This window comes from Gallus gallus, chromosome 4 (assembly GCF_016699485.2).
Source record: "Gallus gallus isolate bGalGal1 chromosome 4, bGalGal1.mat.broiler.GRCg7b, whole genome shotgun sequence".
Classification (NCBI taxonomy): Eukaryota; Metazoa; Chordata; class Aves; order Galliformes; family Phasianidae; genus Gallus; species Gallus gallus.
Window position 1 is genome coordinate 52,862,300 of NC_052535.1, and position 5,737 is coordinate 52,868,036.

A 5,737-nucleotide genomic window follows, 5' to 3' on the forward strand; every position below is an offset into this window, starting at 1 on the left:
CAGGCAGAGACTCACCAAACATTCACCACGTGCTCCAGCGCAGCTCCAATAGAACAGAAGAGCATAGCACCCACAGCCAGTAAGGAACAGTCCATCTCAGGTAATAACGTAGCAGAGCTCAAGACAAGTCTGGAGAAGACTAGGACACTCATATGAAGAGCAGCCCTCTTACCTCTATATATGAGCAAAGGTTCTTTTCTGAGCATGCCCCTCAGCTGAGATGAATTTGCACCTGATGACTTTGTGCAGCTACCCTCCAGGTGCAAAAACGAGCCCCACACAGGGGCCTCTGATTGCTCACAGCTTTCAGGGCAAAAGTTCTCCATTCTAGCCCAGCTCACAGAGCCTGCCATGCCCTGGGTACCCTAACCTGCCCAGCCAATAGCCTGCAGGTGCACTGCTTGATCCTACTGCTTTGGGATGCTTTAGGGAAACACACTACAGTAATCTCCTCTGCAGATTAGCCACACAATCACTATTTCTTACATCCAGTTGTAAATCACAGGGTTTCCTGCCTAGGCCTAGATAAGAGGATAACCCTTAGGCTACACACCAGCTGACAATATCAAGTCTTTTTGTTAGGGAAATGATTGCAGATGACTAAGTGCTTTCACCTGCTTCCCTTTGCCAGGTAACATCTCTGCCTTGTGCCCCCAACTGAGCTAGGCCTGCACTGACAAAGCTGAGGTGTTATTTCTGTGGGGGCAAGGGGAAGGCTACGGGGCATTAAGGGTAGGCCAAGGCCCAGCTGTGGACCGGGGGCAGGAGGCCACGTCATCACCAAAAAGCAGCTTGTTCAAGGGCAGGCTGGGTGAGATCATTGGAAGCTTTCGCCATTCTGGCCTTTGGTGTGCTACCCACTCGTCTGGGAGGCACTTGTGAGAGAGTATCATAAACGTTACACGTAATCAAAACAGAGTAGGCAAGTGCTCCCCTGCCCACCATTTGTTGTGGCAAATTGACATTCTCTGAATATCACAATGGAGACACTGCTTTGTGCAGCAGAATGTCACGTACAGGTGAGGCTGGCAACCAGAACAGCCTGTCCAAAGGCATAGAGGAAATTTTAGATGCACGAGAGGAAAAGCTTTGCTTTTTGCTGTCTGCATATGCAGATATCCCCACATATCATCTCTGTGCCCACAGAACACAAAAGCAGAAAGCGTTGGCTATCGCAGAGCCTAGGTCACAGGCTATTCTTTTTATCATGAGTTGTATTTTACATAAATGCTCCAGAAGTGACAGAAATATATATCTTTGAAAACATGTGTCAGTGGAAGCCGGAAAGTGAGCCAGAGATGACAACTGCAGGACGAAATGAATTCACTGAGCTGAGGTGGCTGCAGCTGAGTCACTTCATGTCCCTCCAGCGACCAAATCTCAGCACTTATAAGTCAGCTACAGCACTGAGAGGTTCTAACAGTCAGAAAGATCTACGCAGTGGAATGGTGATACAGGAGGTGTGATGACAAAGGGGCTACTAGCACAACGGAAATGTGTTACAAAGGAAAAGTGCTCACCTGTCTCCAAAGATCTAGGCTCCCAAGGGAAACTTCACCACGGAGAGATCTTCAACCAGAGATCCCACCCTAGCAACAGTCAGTCCTTCAATGAGGTCTAAGAGAGGTGCAACCAGGCTCCACCCCTTCTGGTTGCACGAGTGAATTGCCTTCACCTGTGCTCCCAGGGCTGACCGGGTCCATTCTCCAGGTGCTTAATCAGGCCATGACTCAACAGTTTTTGTTCCATTTTCCATTCCACACTTTTCTTTTCATTGTTCTAATTAGCCTCACTTAAATTTCAGAAGTAAATATTAAGAGTATCAAGGTTTACAAGACTTCAGATAATAGGCATGTAGATAGACAACAAAATATACCTCAGTGTTCCTGTCCATTTGCACCCCTGCAATTTTTCTAGTCTCAACTCTTCTAGTATGGCCCTTATGTAGCTGCATCCATGCCCAGCCTTATCTTGACCATTCCAAGATACAAACTAAAGGCAAAATAAGCAACAGAGGCCCATTTTTTCATTTGATCCCACCCTGAAGAATACATACATTCAATGTGCTGTGACTCTGCCTTCCTGTTCTCCACTGGGGATAGTTTCTATTGCAAGATTCACAGTCAGAGGGATATCAGCGAGGTAATAGAAGGGAGAGTTGCAACAAGAAGAAGGAGAAACGGTGGTAGGTTACAGAGTCAGCCAGCCGATAGCCTTGCAGATGGTGAGAACAAGAAGCAAAAGTAATATCCCCAGTTAAAGCTAATTAAATGCTACAAGCCTCATGGGAAACTCAGAAACACAGCTGTAAACTGCAGAATTGCTTCTTGTTTTCATTTCTTCCTTTTTTTTTTCTTCTTTGTTTTCAGATGCTTTGCTTACGTGTTCACATTCATGTAGATAGCATTCATAGCTACAGGTGCTGCTAGAAAATCTTGCCCTTTTTTGGCTTATTGCTCTGTATCATTCAATGTGATGTCAGTAACCACCTACACAGCTGCACCTTCAAACAGGGAAGTGAGGAGAGAGCAGATGACTGGCCTGAGCCTATTTACCATGGAGAGGCAGCCTGAAGCTGGGGTCTCCAGGGATGGCATTTCCCTGGTGTTAAAGTCGAGCATCGCAAGTCCTTTTCCTTTCCCTCTGTTTGAGGATCAGCTGTATCAGCATCACCAGTGCAGACAGCAGGCTCGGGCCAGCGGTGCCACCATCAAGCCCTTCCCCTGGCTGGTAAAGGCAAGCAGGACAAAAGCTGCCCTGGGGTGGGCAAGTGTAGTAGATGCAGGGCTTCGCTCCTGAGCAGGACTGCTTGCGTCAGCCCAGAATTACCGGAGCAGGTTTTGCCGCGGTTAACTTTTCCATCTCTCCTTCAGCTTTAGCACACATCGTGTTTGCAGATGCAAAAGGCAGGAGCGCATTTACATACCAGACACCTACATTATGTGCGTGCACGACTCTCCTGCCTACTCAGGAAGTTTCCGCATACGCAGCGAGGCCAACTAAACAGCTCTTCGTGCAAAACGTTCGCTTTTTTGTTTTTGTTTTTTTATTATTATTATTATTATTTTTCCCATTTTTTCAACGCTTGCCCGCCCGCCACCCCGCAGCCTGCAGACACGGAGCCCGCTTCTAAGGCTGACGCTCATTCTGATGCTAATCTCTCCCCGGCTCCCTGCGGGGAGCCCGAGCATCCCCATTCAGACGTTTCCTCTCCGCCCCAGCCACGTGGGTGTATCTCTAGATACATACAAATCGTGGCGCAAGGGCATCATCTTTGGCAGCTCCTTCCCAAGTCCCCACAGCTCTGTATTAACGAGATATGTTAAACAGGCACCTGTATGCGGTAAAACAAGCTTCCGTATTTAAGATAAACCGTAAAGGACACGTGTTTTCCTAGGATTGAATAGACATAAGAAAATATTTAACCGCCCTACATAAATGTCAACAAGGTATGAGAAGTGCGCACCTAATAAAGGAGATAGAGGATACAATAAAAACGGGCCCTAAATCAAAGAGCAGGTCCGCAGCAGCAGCAAACGCTCGCACTGGTGGAAGAGGGCGGCCTGGCCGGGCTTTGCTGCTCATCCTGCAGCCCTGCTAGCAACCAAACGCCTCTCTACCCTCTTTTCCCCTCTATCCCTTTGGTTGTACGTGGGACTCATCGGCCGCAAAACTGCGGTGCTGTGTTGGGAGCTCAGGGTGTGCTTCTTCCACCTCCTTCAGCCCTTAAAAAAAAAAAAAAAAAAAGAAGAAGAACCGCAGAGCAAACATTATCTATTGTTAATTACCTGTAAAGTAGGGCTTTAGCCACTTCCCCAGTTTCTAAGAGCTCTGAAGTGAAACCTGAAAGAAGCCACCCATTGTTTTCAATTGTGCAAGAGCCAGGAGCAAATAGGGCTCAAATTGCAGCTCTGAAAGGCAACAGGAAATTGGCATCCCGGTAATCTGCTCCCGACTATTCATAGTAACAAAGGCTACATTCCTCCTAAAATATTCACCATTAGAAACCCAAGGCTGATCTATTTAGTAAGGCCCACAGAATAAATCTGTGGAAATAAAGGTTTTTAATTAGAAGGCCATAGGATATGGCTCTAGCTTCCAGCCCCGAGAGCACCGTGTCGTATTTATAGCCCTGCCTCGTTTCCCACATCTCCAGACAGCCGGAGATCAGGATCACTGCCATTTCCAAATATTATTAACAAACCCCAAACTGACAAACACGGAGCTGTTCCCTACAGATGCGTCGTACTGCACAGCACGCTATACCAAGGGCACATACAATCAGCCCCTGTGCTATTATCACGTATCTTTTCACATAGGAGTATTATCACTTCCAAATCAGTGCAGTCAGACGCACGCACCTACGCAGCCTGTGGCACGTTACAGCATCCGATTTATAAATACTTTCCAGAAAGTGCTACAATGGCAGATGCTGACTGACTTCCCCATTCATTCATTCATTCATTCAGCTTTCTGTACAGAAGAGTGACTTTAGAGTGAAACGCCACCGTGCAGATGGGAGAGCTGCTGCCTCACAGCATGGCTCTGTGCAGCTCTCTCATCTCATCTTCCCAGCAGCAAAGAGAAATGCTTTCCTCGGAGATTTTTTCTTTGTCATCCCTTATGAAAATAATGCGTTTTCAGTACAGGCTCAAAATGAAATGCTTTGAGCTACTTGGTAAAGAGGTATTGCCATTTTTTGCCACCTGAACAGATAAAGTTGTCCCCGGCCAACTACATGAGAGTTGTCAGCAGGCAGAGCACACCGGATTAGCGATTACAGGGGATGCTATCTGCACCTGGCAGCAGTGATGTGATGAATGAGAGAGGAATCACCACGTGAGTGCTCCTGCTCCAATATCCAGCAAGAGATGGAAAGGGCAAAGCAAGCCTACCAACTCAAGATTTGAAAAACTCACACAAGAAGGTATACGAGACTCCAGAAGGACTTCATTTATGTCCACCACTTGCTCCTACAGTGATCCTTTGGCTGGTTATTATGGCAGAACTGGTGCATTTCCAACTGTAACAGTGTTTCCTTACGTAGTTCTGCACGTTAGTAAACCTAAGCCCAGACAGGTGCTGCCAAACTTTGGCACAGTTCATATCTGGATCTGAACTTTGGACCAAAATGAAAACCTGAGATCCAGCTGTGTTGTATTTCCCACCCTGGCTAACCAGGATCATCATCACTGTGATTTTTAAGAGAGACAGATCGTGCAGAAACATATTACAGCAGTGAGTGCCCAGTAGCAGAGGGGGAGGTGGCTCACGCAACAATGGCTTTTTTTCCACCCAGAAGAGCTTTGCACGTGTTGTAGAGTAACAAACAGGCACACGATTCTCTGAAAAGAGGAGGTGTAATACAGGACACAATAGGAAATGGATTTAGATAGGAAATAGATTTTGCTGAAAATGGATTTTGAGCAGGGGCAGCTGGGAAACCTCGATGGTAAAAACAAGGTACCATGCCATCTACCGACATTCAGGTTGGAGAAAAGCCACAGCACCTCCCCCCTTTGTCCCTTGCAAGTGGCTTATTCATTTTCACCTTCAAGTGTCCTGCTCAGAGCTCGCAGATCCAAAAGCATCTCACTGAACACTACCAGTAAGAGAATGCTGTTGAGAGGATCTTTCCCAGCCCAGACAACATCAGTGGTTTTTTTCCTGCTTAAAGTGTGGAAGAAGAATCCCCATAGTGCCAGAAGGGCTGTCAGATGGTCTGAATCCTGAAGTG